Raw genomic sequence first — 18204 nt, forward strand, 5'->3', positions numbered from 1 at the left:
AGGATGGTGGAACAAGCCAGGACATGCGGAACAGACTCAATAAAGCCAAATACAACACCAAAGCCAAAGCCAAACTCAAGATTTATCAGCGCTGCGTACTTTCAACACTACATTATAGTGCAGAATGCTGGGGAATGAGAAAATATGACATGCCCAAACTGTCTTCATTCCATGCAACCTGCTTCAGAAAAATCCGCCTTATCTTTTGGCCCAGAACAATCTGAAATCAAGATCTATTCACACAGTGCAACCAAAAAGATATGAGCACCATCATTGCCAGGAGGCACTTGAGATGGATTGGCCATGTGCTTTGGATGGAAACTGATTCCATCACCAGAGTAGCAATAAGATGGACACCTGAAGGCAAGCGAAAACGAGGCCGCCTGAAAACAATATGACAAAGAGCTGTGGAAGCTGAGCTGAAAAACCTGGGGCACAGCTAGGGAACCATTGAAAGACTTGCCAGAAACAGACAGGAGTTTTGTCACTGCCCTAAACTCCAGAGGTGTAATGGGAACATGATGATGCTGATGATGCTACCTTTGTCAAACTGGACAACACATTTCCTTCCAAAAAACCCCAAAACAAACCACAAAACCACCATCATTCAACAGACCTTGAAATCTTGGCTGTACCATCTGCTCAAAAACAAACACTACCCAGTGATAAATATCAAAGTTTGCCAAAATCAAAATATAAACTTATCTGTGTCCTTAACCCTGAAGATTATTTTCAAGAAGTACTCCACCTTATCCCTTGGAAGACAACGAGAGCCTAGATATTTTGTTTCACAAGATAAAATGATACCTCGTGATGAAGCCATGGAAGGACTTCGTGATTTGATTGTTCATTATTGCCAGCTGCTAAATATTTTTCACAATAGAAATATCTTCTCCTGCATTCATGATCTGAGACATCATAAAGTGGATTTTTGAAAAGTGAAAACTCATACAGTATTTGATTAAGATTATGATTTATTTTCTGTTATTGAAATCCCTTTCTACACAGAAGTCAATAAGATACTGTAAAATTCTAATCTGTGTAAGCATATAGGATATACATTACTTACAGTACATGCAATCCATTTGTCAGTGACATTGGCAAATCTAATTAAATGTTCTCGTTGTAGTTATGTAAGGAAATAAGTTTGTGCAGGGCATTTTCTCCAAAGAAGAATGTCTGTTAAGAATAATTCTATTGTTGTTAACAAGGTTAGAAAAAGTTACAAAAATAAACACTAGATGATGTACAACTATAGTAACTATACATTTATTCAAAGAAAAATTGTCAGACTGGATTATTAAGAAGCTATCTTAACAAAAGGTTAAAGATAGTTAAACTATCAAGGGAAAGAGCACAAATTATTGCATGGGGATTTAGAGGCACGAAATACATAGCCATGTAATGCACTGTAAATTAAAGTCATTTATAAAGTACAACTGGCATCCATATATAAAAGAGACTGCTTGGTCAGCAAAATTGGGCCCTGCTATTTGTCATTACTGGAGGAATTCTGTGGGATAGCACAGTGTGTGTTTATTAAATGCTCATCATGCTCAAATTATTCCAAAATATTAATGGTCATTGAAGACAACTGCTAAATTCTTTGTCACTGGAAGTGTTAGAGCCAGATCCTCGGTAGGGCTGAGGCAAACAGAGGCAAGTTAATGATGAGAAGGGAGAAGCTCCAAATATGGTTATGATTTAAACAGGACTGAGAGGTAACATGGAAGGAAGGAATGAATAGTATTAAAAGGGAGGAGGGGGAAATGCAGCTGATTCTCCTCTCATACAGGAACCACGTCTTTCCTATTCTGTGATAGATATTTGGAATATTTCCATAGAGCTGGCAGCTGCTGATCTCATCAGAAAAGTTTATATGAAATAAGGTAAAGACTAAACTTGTGAGCTCTCTGTGTTTGCTATAGAACAAAATATTTTGCATCTCCCCATTCCTCCTGGGAGTTTCACACAGGGGCGGCTCCAGGCACCAGCGCAGCAAGTGCGTGCTTGGGGCGGCAAGCCGCGGGGGGCGGCCTTCCGGTCACTGTGAGGGTGGCAGGCAGGCGGCTTTCGGCAGTGCGCCTGCGGGAGGTTCGCCAGTCCTGCGGCTTCAGCGGCAATTTGGCGGTGGGGATGCCGATGGCACGGCACTGGCCGACCTCCCGCAGGCATGCTGCCGAATCTGCGTGCCCAGCGGACCACCCGCAGGTGTGCCACCGAATCCGCGTGACCAGTGGAGCACCTGCCGAAAGCCGCCTGCCTGTCGTGCTTGGGGGCAGCAAAAAACATAGCGCCACCCCTGGTCTCACATCACAGAATATGAACCAAACGCTGCCTGGCTTTCTTCAAGATGACACTGACATCACTTGTACAGAAATGGAGTTTAAATTGCACTTTAAATTGCTGAAGTGAGCAGAGTACAGAGAGGCTAGTCCCTCCCAGAGCCCATGGAGCTGGTCGGCTGCTGTACATCACCAATTTTCTTCCCCAACCTTAGATCTGGAATTGAGGATACAGTCCTTCTACATCATATACATAAGCTGTTATAGCCACAGGATCTTTGTACACATGACTTCCATGATCTCTGTTTAGCCTAACCCCCACTATTGCCCTCCAAGGTGACATTCTCCAAAGTGCAGAGGGTCTGTGTAGGCCCTTTGGCTGCTGGTCCATTGGCGTGCCCTAACCACAGGACTTAAGGGATGCAAATAGGTTTGCATTTATCCTTCATACGAGGATGAATTTCACACTTTCATGACTAAGGCAAACTCCCATCAGGACTTACTCAGCTTTACCCGAAAAAGGATTGGAGCATTTGTCTATTTTTTGTACTGTCCCTCTTAAATACACATGATACACATTTTATAATATTCCTCTGTGATGTTATGTATTTATTTTCTTTGAAACACAAAGTGCCATAGTGCCGGACCACATTACTTAAAGAAAATATAGTCTATAGCATCAGATTAGATTGCTCACAAAGAAAAGCACAAATAGCCCCCATCCTAGTACTACCCATTTTTTATAACCGATCAGATTAAGTAGAAATATTAAGGATGTTACAGTATTACAATGAGCCAAAATGGTGGTCTAGAAGATAACACACATAATGCACAGGCTCCAGATGTGCTTCACCAAAAGTATAATTCTCAAATCTCTTTTTTTCCTGTCACTCCAATCTGTTCATTTTCTAAAAAGATAATGAAAACCTGAAGAATTGCTCTGCATACAAAAAACTGCATCTTTTTCTCCTGAAAACATGAAATATAATCAACAGTTTGTAAGCTTTGAATACAGACTTTTCTTAAAGAAGGCTCTCTGCACTTCAAGGATAGCACAGGTACAGTAAGTAGCAAGTGGTGCAATGGTTACCATGGTAAATTCTGCAGTTTTTTTTATACTATATGGTAAATACTTGAATATTGGTGTATAATCCAACATAAGTGGTTAGAGCAGAAGCAGCCACTTTAATGTAAGTCTTCGCCATTCTCAATTCATTTTTTCACTCCAGCCTAGATCTTCCTCCATTGGGTGGCTTTATCACCTTTTTGGCTTGTGCACACCTAGAAAAGTGAAGTAGTAATGGGAGGTTTAATGTTCACTCCTGCAAACCCTGATTTCAATGGGAGGTGAAAGAACATCTTGCAGAATCAATCTCCTAATTAATAGCAGAAGGATTAGCTTTATTTAAGGCATTCCCAGTATTTTACAATTTCTTGCAAGACCTTCATAAATGAAGTGCAAAAGCACTTTGTGCCTTTGTAAATTACATAAAACACAACAGCATTGCTTGTGAGTAAATGATAATGCAGCAGGTGCCATTGTATTAAAATACATATGGGTTGATTATTTTGTGTCCTCAGAAGAAATATCATCTATACATTATATCAGCTGAGACAACTTGACACGGAAGGTAGAATAATTTAGTTGTTGATTTGAAATTGTGATGAAGCAGGCATTCTGGGTTCTTGACTATAAAATACTCTTGTGAAAGAATATCTTTATTGCTTTCAGAGTTGTGCTACTGTGTAGATAATAAACTGTTTGGAAATATAACACCACTCGTTTTGGTATATGCCTACGGTTAAACACCTAAACCAATAGTTAGGTACTTAAGTTAGTGGCCTGATTTTCAGATGTGCTGAACAGCTCCCTTTCTGATAGCCAGCTGACAATAGTGAGAACTACAGGTGCTCAGCATCTCTGAAAAATCAAGCCAATTATTAAGGTTCGCGCTTAGATCTCTAATTTTGAAGATTTTGGCCTTGGTGCTTATCCGGCGAGTAGCTCTGAATCATTGGGAATTTTCTTGTTCACATCAGTGGGAGCAGGATAGGACACTCAGTTTTTCTGTGCAGTTATTTTATGCATTCAACTGTAAGGGACAAGTATTGCACCACTGTAAATGGCTCTGGAGTGTCGCCGTTTCATAACTGTTTATAGGAAAAGACTGTTTTTGTTAGAAATGTACCATTAAAAACATAGATTAGATTCCCACTGATCTATGGACTATTATTTGCTGTCAGTTTCTCAAGAAGATGAATGAGTTATGATTAGGATATATCATTCAAGCTGAGCATAATACTTTCAAATAACTACATGTAAAATGATAATAAAGCTACAGAATTTGGTTCATTACCTAGTAAAACTGGTCCATTCCATCTGTACATTTTTAGTTTTTTCTTTATTTGTTTTGCTGATTAAATCTGATTTGTATACAATTAACAGCATGCCTCTGCATTTTCATATGTAAAGCACTCTTTAAGTGACAGGTCTGGAGTTTTTTTACATTAGAATATTTAATGTAAAACACAGTTTTTAAGGATCTACATCTCCACTACAAGTATGAAAATATGCCCTGAATTGGTAGCCTAGATTGTTTTGGGGCCAAGAGGAAAAGATACTTTTTAAATCTGTCATTGGTTTTTGTATGTATTCTGTGGTATTTGAATTGTATGTCCTTTCTGACAAAAAGTCTATTGCCTGCTGTGAAATAGATCAATGGGTGATATTGTGCAGTGATTGCTATTTGTTTAAGAGAAATCTCCCTGACTGACCCACTTCCTGTAATGCATAAAGAATAAAAGACAGAAGTAATATTTTTGTTCTTGTTTCACTTTCATTCATCTTATTTGATCAGCACTGAGCAAAACTGACATCTCATCAAAACCAAAAGAGTGTTTCTGCAGCAGGTTCATCAGAGGGTGGCATTTAAAACACAGACATTGCAGGAACAAATGTATTTGCCAGGTCCGTCCATCGATGTAAACCTGACCTTTATCCCGTAGATTTATTGACACTGTGCTGCTTTGTATCATATTTCATTACTGTGCTGAAGACCTGGAAGGTCCTCCCTGTAAAACTGCTGTTGCTTCTGATCTGCAAATCTTTACATCCACAATAGATTTATTTAAGGAAAAGATAAAAACAAAATAAATAAATAAAAAATAAAGTGAAATAATCATCATCCTAAATAAATCTATGCATTTAATGCTCTTGGTATGTATGAATTTTGTGTAACACAGAGAATTTGATTTACTACTTAAAATTATAATGTATTATTATTATTATTATTTTATTATGATATCTATTGCATTACTACTTAAAGACACCAGTCAGGGATCAGAATCCAATTAAATGAGGCATTGTACAATAAAAAAACAACAACATATAAAGACAGTCCTTGCCCCAGAGAGCTAAGAATCTAAGTGAGAATGTGGGAAATCTTGTACTTTGGATTTCTAAGATGTAAATAAATACATACCATCTATAATCATGATCTAGGCTCTGGGTATTCTTTGCTACATTTAGCTACCAGTAACTATTTGCCTCGTTTGTTATTTTGTATGCTTTCACTTAGTTCCTGCAATCAGCTGAGGATTTGTGGAAACCTTTTAATGAATACAGTTTTTATTTTAAAAGTTCTTATAATTGATACATATCCATTTTAACTACAGATAAGAGCTATCATGATTATATACTTGTTCTATGTGGAAAATTTTTGATGAGAACAAATAAAAATTAACAAAACTACATCTGATCATTCTGAACCCCCCCCCCACATATTCCTAACTAATTGGTTAAATAACGGTTTGCATTACTTCAGTATGTTCTTTTTCTGAATCCCTTGGAAGATTTCCAACAAGCCAGAACACTGATGCACCATGCTGGTGAGCCCTATGTGAATCGCATCTGTGCCGTTGTTTTCAGCCTTCTAGGCTTGAACATATTGAAACGGTCAACATTTGACAGTTAAGCAAATGGGCTATTTTTCTTACAGAAAGAAATAAATCTACTATCATCATGCTGGATTCCCAAACCCTAATATCATCCTATTCTAAAGCATGACTAATTGAGCACAAACATAAACCATCGCTGGATGCATCGTGAACGTTTGTTTAATATATAAAAAACAAACAGCAAACTATCAAATACTTCCTTTTTGTCCTGCATTAATTGAGGATAAGGGGCCTGATCCAAGCCCTTTGAAGTATTTGGAAAGACTCCTACTGACTACAGGCCCAAAGAGATGTGCTATAGTTTTAGTGAGGCTTTATTTAGCCTTTAGAAAAATGTAGATTTTTTTTTTAAAAAAAGGGAATTCTAAAGCTTTAAAATCGTGCTTTTCAAAATAATGTCTCAGAATGAAATAAAAAGCTGGTAAATAGGAAACTTGTGATATTAAATATAAGCCACTTCCCTACACTTCTTGACTAGGGAAATCTCCCTCTTCATTATGTGCCCCTAAAAACATTACATTCATCTTCATCAATCTGTATATGAGCACTATGGTTTTACTTTCACTGTGCCATAATGTTAGTGTCTTTAATTTTGCAAGGTTTGTTGAAAAGTACTGCAATGTCATCTTCAGAATCAAGGTCAGTTAATATCATTTAATTGCCTCTTCTGAAACAAAACTCATGATCTGGGTTAAGATAGAATCCAAGAAGATGGAGCATTTCATGTAGAGCTCTACAGAACACAAAAGAAGTGTTTCCATCTTCATGAAAGTCTGAATCGCTGGATACTCATAAGAGTACAGGTGATTACATTTGAAATTTGTTTGAGATTTCAACAAAACTTTTCATTAGAAGTGTAGTGGGAGGTTCGATAGAAAGCTCTGTTTTTGACAAAAATATTGAAATTCAGGAAATTCCCACCATTTTTTCTTGGGAGCTTTTCAAAAATACAAAGTAATATGACAAAGGGGGTATTTAGGGGGTATTTTCTTTCTTTTTTGACTTTTAGGCATGGCTCTTTCTTCTTCAGTATCACCTAGTTTCTTCACCAGCAATGAGGTAAAATCAGTGACTAGTCAGGGGCTGTGGAAATTACTGGCCGCTGATTGTCCAGTGGCTATGCATTGAAGTTTTGCTTCTTAGGTAAAACCTTAGATAACCTTAGATAATCTAAAACTAATTTACCAGAGGGCCCACCTACTACCCAATCTCCTGTTTTGTCATAACACTGGAGAGATTGATGTGTTTAGAATTGACTGTTCCATGTTGTTTTCTCAATAGGGCAGGAATCAGTGACTTTGGCATGGTCTCCTTTGGAACCTAACTGGATTTTCTTGTATATGAAGCAGCAACTAAGCTGAACCCAGAGTAGCTGTAAGGAGGTAAATGAGCTGACCCAGGAAGGTCTCATTTCCAGGTATATTCTAATGCCTCCATAAGCCCTTTTCTAGGCTACAGAGTATGTGCTAGATGTGAAGGGTCTGTATATCTTGATCACAGCATGTTTAAAAGTCCAAGAACAGAAGTGGGTGAATAATAGATGAAGGAAGTTGTCCATCTATGCTGATAAATGCTAGCAGAAATATAGAGAAAATGTTTCATATTGAAGTTGAAAAACACCGTAATAAATTATTAGTTAAAGCAATCACATTCAGACAAATGCCAGTTCCCAGCAAGGTAAATGTATGTGCTCTCTTCTTTCATCTGTAGTTTTTATATATATATTTACAAAGAGCTGTCATCAAACCCCCTCTTTTCTTTATTTTGCTGGGATGATTGATATTAAAGGTTTTATAGTTTGTCACAATTGCACTCTACAAGCAACTCCAAGGTATATTTTCATGTTAACCTGCTATAGACCTTGAGCTATCAAATATGTAGATGGCCATGATCTTTTCTCATACCAAGTTAGTAAACAGCTACAATAGTTCCAATGGTGGCAACACTGCTTTATCAGAGAATGTGAGGCAGAGATGATGTCAAAGCATGCATGCCAGCTGAAAGTGTAAGCAGAAAAAAAACTATATGAAGAGATGGGACAGAGTTAGAAATAATATCTGAATATTATGCAGCCTTCTAAAGAGATTGAACGATGAAGCCTTGTCCTTGTTACACTGGCTTACAGAAAAGACACTTCATGTTGCTAAGAGCGTGACATGTGTGTTGTTATAGGTTCATAGATAAGGTCCTACTTCATTCATGATATTGCGGAAATTGAAGCTCCAACAATATTAGGCTTCACCTGCAATTTTGTGTTAAATTAGCTTACTTTGCACACTCCAGAAACTTTGCATACATTTTGAGGTTTGCAACACACATGTTTTCCCCCATTAGTACACTAAATTATCTTGGAGAGGTTAGAGCAGGGTTGTAACCAGGGTGGTTGAGCAGGGCAGCTGCCCAGGTTGCAAAGCAGGAAGGGGCAGGAGGAGAGGAAATGGGGCAAAAATGAGGGGGAAAACAGTAGGGGGTAGAACCCTGCAGTGGACATGGTATTGTCACCCTTACTTCAGTGCTGCTACTGGCAGCGGCGCTGCCTTCAGAGCTGGGCTCCCGGCCAGCAGCCACCACTTACCAGCCTCCCACCTCTGAAAGCAGTGCAACATTGATGTCCGTCTACTTTGGGGACAAAAGCAGCCCCATCCACTATCCATGTAGGCAATTTATTCCTATGAAGAATAGGAATCATATCTATGGGGGACTTGTGTACAGGGACCTTTGCTAAATCAGTTTGCATGCACATAAACATGTGGACCATATCCACAATCAATATGCCAGAGAGAGTGAGGTCTGTGAAGGCTTGGAAGATAGTGCTTGTGTTGTCAAAGGCTGGTGGAGTCAGGGAGCTGATCCACAACAGGCACAGACAAGACTCCCTCAAACTAAGAGCAGGTGCTAGCAAGGTACCTCATAGTCCTGGGTATCCATGGGAAGTGTTACAATGACCTTTGAGGTCACTTCTAGCCCTTCATTTCTATGATTCTATGCCTTTTGATACAGAAAAATTCCTCCATACCTTATACATTTTCCCCCTAAGTACTGTTGTGGAAAAATTGACCACACCGTTGATTTTGGGTCAGACACAGCCTTGAGGCACCTTTATTAGAATACAAATATGCATATAGGGAAGGTCAGCATGGCCCCATGCAAAAGGGGGGGTAGCTGCCTTACGTTGGTTACATTGCTTCAAGCTTATAAAGGTAAAAACCGCAACGCGTAATCACACATTACAAATTTTATCACCCTTATTTGGTATAATTCTTATCAGCAAGCCAATCAGTGCCCCTCACCATCTAGGGGTTTTCCTGTTATTGTCCCTAGAGGCTCCTGCTTTCGCCACGTCCCTCTTCTTGCGTTACCTTATCTTGCGTTATCTTATTGTATGTTAAATTGCTTAATGCAACTATTTCCAATAGAGTTGTACAGTAAGCCCTTTCCTAACTGTATATGCGCCCACCTACATGCGGTTTCATTGTACAAGACTCTTCTGCTTTATTAATTTTCCATAGCTAATATGCTGTTATACTAGGCCAGGTTACACAATTACCAGTAGGCGTTGGTTCCCCTTTTTCTCCTGTTGGCCTTTTGATTATGCCATACAAGCTATTGCAAATTTTCCTATGCCTTAATGTCAAGCTGGCCTACAATGGCCTACTGTTACTTATGCTTTGCTAACTTAGCTTGGGGCCAGCTGGACACAGTTTGGGGCAAGGCATGCAGGGTCCCTGAAAATCCCCATCAGTACCATACAATTGTTTGATTTGCTTGACTGCCTGGATTTCACCTGTTGCTGTTTTTATGGGGGGCTGAAGGTTAACATTGTTGCTATGCTATAATCCAAAGATGGAAGCTATCAGACAGCCTGGAGCACACTTCCATAGTGCTCCACAAGATCAGCTACTTCTGTTAAGGTGTTGCCAGCCATAACATTTATGAGGCATTTATATTATTGTGGCTTATGTCAAAATATGTAATGTTAAAGTTATTATATATTAGGCATATGCAAACTGGCACATGGGATGAGACATTTATCACACAGCAGGGGATCAGGTATCCCAAAACCTCTTACTTAGATCCCAGAGGCAACTGTAAGCCAGACAAAGATCTGACTATATTCTTCACAGCAAGGATCACACCCACAATTAATGCATATAAATGCAATGAGACAAAAATTAACTGTCAGCTGCACCTAGGCAATAATTCTTACAACAGTCTCAACATTCTAGGAATGATGCCTCAGGTAAGGTTTGTGTGACTCAGAAAGGAAAAGAGTTAAAACGTTTTCTAAGTTGCAACTCTTCCTAAAAAAATGCAAAGCCTGAGTGGCTTCTTCAAAAATCTTTCTTATTGCAAGAGTTACAATCATATAATCAGAGAACGGAAACAGCAGCATAGGCAAAATTTTGACCCCCACCAAAGTGGCAAAACTCCCATTGACTGCAATTGGGCCAGGATATCACCTGATGTGACCCATCACAACTAACCAACACTGTTTCAGTTTCAATTGGTATCAAATGTTCATAATAGACTAGTTCATAATCAATCCATTGAATTAAAAAAAAAACTCAGAAAAATTGTCAAGTGAATCTGAATGACATACATTTGAGGAAATCATAATCTATTCATGGATATTCAAAAGCAAAAGAGGATTAAATTAATCAAGTATTTGCTGAGCTTTATATAAATCCTGTTAACTATTTTCTCTCTATTTTTATTAACCTGTATTTGGACATGTAATATAGTGTTCAATTTCATTGCCCCAGAGCATTCAGAATGACAGAGTTTGAATAGGAGCGGAAAAGCTGGAGATTTAGAGGCAGAATTGAAGAAAGCTGGGACAGACGAGAAGAAAAATGAAAGATCCTTAATGACTCCTTAAGGAGATGTCCAAGAAAATGGAGTTTTAAAGGGTTTTATATTAAATTACCTATTTTCTAGTAGGATAACTTTTCAGTTTTGTGCTAGCTGTAATATTTTAGGAGACACCTGATGGTACTATTTCAAAAAGCTAAACAGTAACTGTTCAGTCTGCTAGATCTTGGAGAAATGTCTATCGTTAGTTGTGATGCAATTCCTTTTAGAAGCTGTACTTGCACTGATATAATGTTGTTTATAGTTGGCTTCTCTGAATAATTTCTAAGGTGTATCTGTTTGTTATAGGCTATACATACTCATGTGGACAAGTATCAGAGGGGTAGCCGTGTTAGTCTGGTTCTGTAGAAGCAGCAAAGAATCCTGTGGCACCTTATAGACTAACAGACGTTTTGCAGCATGAGCTTTCGTGGGTGAATACCCACTTCTTCAGATGCAAGTGGTGGAAATTTCCTGGGGCAGGTATATATAAGCAAGCAAGAAGCAAGCTAGAGATAACGAGGTTAGATCAATCAGGGTGGATGAGGCCCTGTTCTAGCAGTTGAGGTGTGAAAACCAAGGGAGGAGAAACTGGTTCTGTTTCTCCATACAGTCCCCAGCTAAAACCCCTACAACGCATCATCAGGGATCTACAACCCATCCTGGACAATGATCCCACACTTTCACAAGCCTTGGGTGGCAGACCAGTTCTTGCCCACAGACAACCTGCCAACCTGAAGCATATTCTCACCAGCAACTGCACACCGCACCATAGTAACTCTAGCTCAGGAACCAATCCATGCAACAAACCTCGATGCCAACTCTGCCCACATATCTACACCAGCAACACCATCACAGGACCAAACCAGATCAGCCACAACATCACCGGTTCATTCACCTGCACTTCCACCAATGTAATATATGCCATCATATGCCAGCAATGCCCCTCTGCTATGTACATCGGCCAAACTGGATAGTCTCTAAGGAAAAGGATAAATGGACACAAATCAGACATTAGGAATGGCAATATACAAAAACCTGTAGGAGAACACTTCAACCTCCCTGGCCACACTATAGCAGATCTTAAGGTGGCCATCCTACAGCAAAAAAACTTTAGGACCAGACTTCAAAGAGAAACTGCTGAGCTCCAGTTCATCTGCAAATTTGACACCATCAGCTCAGGACTAAACAAAGACTGTGAATGGCTTGCCAATTACAGAACCAGTTTCTCCTCCCTTGGTTTTCACACCTCAACTGCTAGAACAGGGCCTCATCCACCCTGATTGATCTAACCTCGTTATCTCTAGCTTGCTTCTTGCTTGCTTATATATACCTGCCCCAGGAAATTTCCACCACTTGCATCTGAAGAAGTGGGTATTCACCCACGAAAGCTCATGCTGCAAAACGTCTGTTAGTCTATAAGGTGCCACAGGATTCTTTGCTGCTTCTACAGAACCAGACTAACACGGCTACCCCTCTGATACTTGACACCATGCAAGGCACTGCATTTAGCCGTATGGAGTGGAAATCCATCAACCTCATGAAGAAACTTGCACAAATACAGACAGATATCATCTTCCTTTCCAAATGCAAACGGATGGACATCATACCTAATGGACTAAAGGTAAAAAATCCACTACTATCTACATACTACACAGACCACAGTGAGAGATTATGCCATACTCTATCGAAGAAACTGAGGAACCACCTGATCAGCATCCTATACAGCAAACAGGAAAACATCAAAAAAGAGCTCTCCAACCTGGAGACTCTCATCAATAACCAAACTTCCATACAAACGGACTTCACTAAAATAAGACAGGAGATCTACATTACTCACTTCACCTCTCTACAAAGGAAAAAGGACTGTAAGCTGTCTAAACTCCTACCTGCCACATGGGGCCACAACGGTGGTACCCCTAACCCACCCAGCAATATCGTCAATCTATCCAACCACACACTCAGCCCAGAAGAAACGTCTGTCCTATCTCGGGGACTCTCTTTCTGCCCTGCCACCCCCACCAACATGATACAGTTCTGCGGTGATCTGGAAGCCTACTTTCGCCGTCTCCGACTCAAAGAATTCTTTCAGGACAACACTGAACAGCGCACGGATACACAATTACCCTCCCACCAACAGCACAAGAAGAAGAACTCCACATGGACTCCTCCTGAGGGTCGAAATGACAGTCTGGACCTATACATTGAATGCTTCCGCCGACGTGCACAGGCAGAAATTGTGGAAAAACAACATCGCTTGCCTCACAATCTAAGTCGTGCAGAACGCAATGCCATCCACAGCCTCAGAAACCATCCTGACATTATAATCAAAGAGGCTGATAAAGGAGGTGCTGTTGTCATCATGAACAGGTCTGACTATCAAAAGGAGGCCGCCAGACAACTCTCCAATACTAAATTTTACAGGCTACTTCCCTCAGATCCCACTGAGGAATACACTAAGAAACTGCACCATCTACTCAGGACACTCCCTACACTAACACCAGAACTAATCAACATACCCTTAGAGCCCCGACCAGGGTTATTCTATCTACTACCCAAGATCCACAAACCCGGAAATCCTGGACGCCCCATCATCTCGGGCATTGGAACTCTCACTGAAGGACTGTCTGGATATGTAGACTCTCTACTCAGACCCTATGCTACCAGCACTCCCAGCTATCTCCGTGACACCACTGATTTCCTGAGGAAACTACAATGCATTGGTGACCTTCCAGAAAACACCATTCTGGCCACCATGGATGTAGAGGCTCTCTACACAAACATCCCGCATACTGATGGAATACAAGCTGTCAGGAACAGTATCCCTGATGATGCCACAGCACACCTGGTTGCTGAGCTCTGTGGCTTTATCCTCACACACAACTATTTCAAATTTGCTGACAATATATATCTCCAGATCAGTGGCACCGCTATGGGCACCCGTATGGCCCCACAATATGCCAATATTTTTATGGCCGACCTGGAACAACGCTTCCTCAGCTCCCGTCCACTCACGCCCCTTCTCTACCTACGCTACATCGATGACATCTTCATCATCTGGACCCATGGGAAGGAGACTCTGGAAAAATTCCACCACGATTTCAACAGCTTCCACTCCTCCATCAACCTCAGCCTGGACCAATCTACACGGGAGGTCCACTTCCTAGACACCACGGTGCAAATAAGTGATGGTCACATCAACACCACCCTATACCGAAAACCTACCGACCGCTATGCCTACCTTCATGCCTCCAGCTTCCATCCCGGACACACCACAAGATCCATTGTCTACAGCCAAGCACTGAGGTACAACCGTATCTGCTCTAACCCCGCAGACAGAGACCAACACCTAGAAAATCTACACCAAGCATTCTCAAGACTACAGTACCCACACGAGGAAATAAGGAAACAGATCAACAGAGCCAGACGTGTACCCAGAAGCCTCCTACTGGAAGAAAAACCCAAGAAAGAAACCAACAGGACTCCACTGGCCATCACATACAGTCCCCAGCTAAAACCCCTACAACGCATCATCAGGGATCTACAACCCATCCTGGACAATGATCCCACACTTTCACAAGCCTTGGGTGGCAGACCAGTTCTTGCCCACAGACAACCTGCCAACCTGAAGCATATTCTCACCAGCAACTGCACACCGCACCATAGTAACTCTAGCTCAGGAACCAATCCATGCAACAAACCTCGATGCCAACTCTGCCCACATATCTACACCAGCAACACCATCACAGGACCAAACCAGATCAGCCACAACATCACCGGTTCATTCACCTGCACTTCCACCAATGTAATATATGCCATCATATGCCAGCAATGCCCCTCTGCTATGTACATCGGCCAAACTGGACAGTCTCTAAGGAAAAGGATAAATGGACACAAATCAGACATTAGGAATGGCAATATACAAAAACCTGTAGGAGAACACTTCAACCTCCCTGGCCACACTATAGCAGATCTTAAGGTGGCCATCCTACAGCAAAAAAACTTTAGGACCAGACTTCAAAGAGAAACTGCTGAGCTCCAGTTCATCTGCAAATTTGACACCATCAGCTCAGGACTAAACAAAGACTGTGAATGGCTTGCCAATTACAGAACCAGTTTCTCCTCCCTTGGTTTTCACACCTCAACTGCTAGAACAGGGCCTCATCCACCCTGATTGATCTAACCTCGTTATCTCTAGCTTGCTTCTTGCTTGCTTATATATACCTGCCCCAGGAAATTTCCACCACTTGCATCTGAAGAAGTGGGTATTCACCCACGAAAGCTCATGCTGCAAAACGTCTGTTAGTCTATAAGGTGCCACAGGATTCTTTGCTGCTTCATGTGGACAAAAGCATCACAGAGTGTCAAAGATTAAAGTAACCTTTCTAACACAAGAACATTTGCAGTGATATGTTTACTGGAACTTGCCAACTGAAAGCTTTGTTCTATGAAAAATTTGCAACTTCAAGGCATAAGCAGCAACACTGATAACTGGATGGGAGAACAGGAAACAATAACCATTGCTGCTAGGTGACAATTATACCTTCATTAAAGGAATGTATGTGTGCTGCAAATTACTGCAGCACTTCTAATGGAGAACGATTTAAGCAAGCTCCTATCTGTGCCTGCCATTTGTTAACAGAATTGTGATCAGTCTCCTGATAGCATTGTCTCAAGCAGGAGTGAATAAGCAATTAACAACAGTGTATAGTCCCCTGAGCATGATAGACTTTATATCCTTGGTTATGCTGACTGAAAATATCACTGTGGAAGTCCCACTTATCCTTTTCCAACCACTGTTACCCAAACATGAACAGATCAATAAAAAATTCCACACACATCCCCAAATCAAGGAAAAATGTGTAAATACATGAATCCCCCTAATATTTTGCAAATAAATCGTAATACAAGTAAATTTTAATACAATTTATTAACAAAGAAATAGCTAACCATTAAAAACACCTGCTTCTCCCAATCATCATAACTTGGAGGCGATCTCTTCTACAGCTCAATCTGGTTTTCTCTCCCTCTAATCAGCTGTAAGATGAAGGATCAATAATAAGCATCTGTAAGTGTCTGAAAGACATAAAGACCAAGAAAGGCGACGAATTGTTTAAGGTGGCCCATGGGGTTGGAATAACAGGATGAAACAAAGCAAAGGCTGAACATTAGAGAAGAAAGGCTATTAAAGAGATGTATTAGATTGTGGCATAATCTTCTAAGGGAATTGGTGGAAACGCTATCACTTAAGCTACTTCAACTAAAATGGACAAAGCACTAGGAAAACTACAGTAAGAGAACTATTCTGCAGTGGCAAGACAATGGACTAGATGATGCCATAAATAAATCTTGTTTTGCCGTACTTTCTATGATTCTGTGACCTAGAGAGGTTTTCATTGGGGAATAATGGATTCTTGTATAATTACTCTTTGTTGTGGTCTTTCTTGTCTTCCTACTTCTTTTGTTTTCTCTTTAACTACGTTTAAAAGTGTTTCCGCTTCAGTGAAATATAGTGGACTAGAATAGCTTCTGGAGGGAACAGTTAAAATGTATGTTTATCCAAACCAAAACTTGGCCACTTTGTAAGTTCACTCATCATTACTGTGGAGAATGAGGGAGTTGTGTGTATTTTTTTTAATAAATGTTACATGCACCTCCAATTATTATCCTGCCTGACTGCAAAGAGTTAAATCAAAGAAGACTGCCAGGGGGTAAACAAAACAGGAAACAAAACTATGGCAAAGATAAAATAGTCTACAGAGAATGCCAAAGGTCCTTGAGGAAACAATGGGGAAGCTATGAACTGGGGAATGTCCCCTACCTGATTCCAACCAGGCTGGCAACTTCCAAGACCTGACCCTAGGATTGGAGGGTATACTACTGTTTTTAAAGATGCTGGCTTAGGGGAGTTGAGTACACTGTCAGCAGCTGCCCAGGGGTGAGAGCCTGATAGAGACACAGTGAGAAGGAGACACAGAAACTGAAGCAAGCAGGCTGCTAATCCCTATCCTGAGAGGGGTAACTGTGCTGAAGGGAATTTACAGAATTTTATGGTATAGGTAAGGCTCATATAGGTCTTTTTGGTTTTAATCCTTTGCTCTACATGCTATTTATGTTGGATGAAGAAATAATGCTTGTTTTGAAGATGCTGGTTTTGAGTTAAAGATTCATGGAGGAAAAAAGTTTACAGGTGTCTAACTCAGTTGGGCCTGTTGGGTTAATGCGATTGGGAAACAGGGGGGCTGCAGCCCAGAGATCCAGTCTAACAGTGGTTGAATTGCTTGTTTGCACCCAGAGGCAGCGAAAGGAGCAAAAGTGTGCATTCATGAAGGACTAAAAGGGGTCTAAAGCACACCTTGCCCTGTAAATGTGACAGTTACCGTTATGAAGGCCAGACACAGATGCTAGGTGGCAGTTAGAGCCTACCTAAAGCATGTTTCATGTTGACAAAACCACACCATATCAACATGTATTTATTTACTCATAGTGCATCCTGCCCAATATAGTAAGAGAGTGTATCAAAATCTGGTCCTATATTAATAATGATACGTGCTAGTCTGGTGTGGTATGAATTTGGGATGATTGCATTATGCAGGTCATCCCAAAGAATTGCTGACCACACCGCTCCATGATGTACTGTCTATATGACCTGTATGCTATTGAAAAACTATTTTTGTTGTCAAAGAACTTTAATTTTTTTTAATTGGGTCATCTATTTCTCCCTATTCCTTCACCTGAAAAGCCAGGAGCTTTAGCTACTATGAATCTAATCTCTGTGTGGGTACGATCCAGAAAAGCCTCTAAAATGACCTAAAATACGTTTGAATTCCTCGGAACATCAGGATTTTAAAGGTAATACTTCAGGGCTAGAAGTGTGTCTTGCATCCATTTGTAAAGGTGGAATCTCTGCTGAGCTGCAGATATCAGACTTGACTTTAAAGTCTTCATTTTAGTACATATAGAAAAGCTGTCAGTGGTCCAGGACTGGATCTCACCTGTCCTGCACCTACAGCAAATGTAATTTTGGGAGAAAGAGAAGAACCATTTAGATGGAAGGTTGATTTTTAAATAAAGGCCTTGCAGTTTGAAGCTGCTCAGGAGTTTGGGCTGT

At 40.5% G+C, this 18204-nt stretch overlaps 1 long non-coding RNA gene across 4 annotated transcripts in view; it reads right to left on the reverse strand.

Annotated features, from left to right (window-relative positions):
- LOC123349264 overlaps positions 1-18204 on the reverse strand; it is a 279415-nt gene that overhangs the window by 135388 nt on the left and 125823 nt on the right. For 2 of the 4 annotated variants that reach the window (XR_006573444.1, XR_006573443.1), the window contains one exon: positions 16055-16169. The exons of 1 other annotated variant lie outside the window; for it this stretch is intronic. This is a non-coding gene — a long non-coding RNA (uncharacterized LOC123349264). Of the gene's footprint in view, positions 1-3485; positions 3567-16054; positions 16170-18204 lie in introns of those variants that run through there. One more of the 4 variants, XR_006573445.1, reaches the window with a different exon arrangement.

This window comes from Mauremys mutica, chromosome 14, assembly GCF_020497125.1.
Source record: "Mauremys mutica isolate MM-2020 ecotype Southern chromosome 14, ASM2049712v1, whole genome shotgun sequence".
Classification (NCBI taxonomy): domain Eukaryota; kingdom Metazoa; phylum Chordata; order Testudines; family Geoemydidae; genus Mauremys; species Mauremys mutica.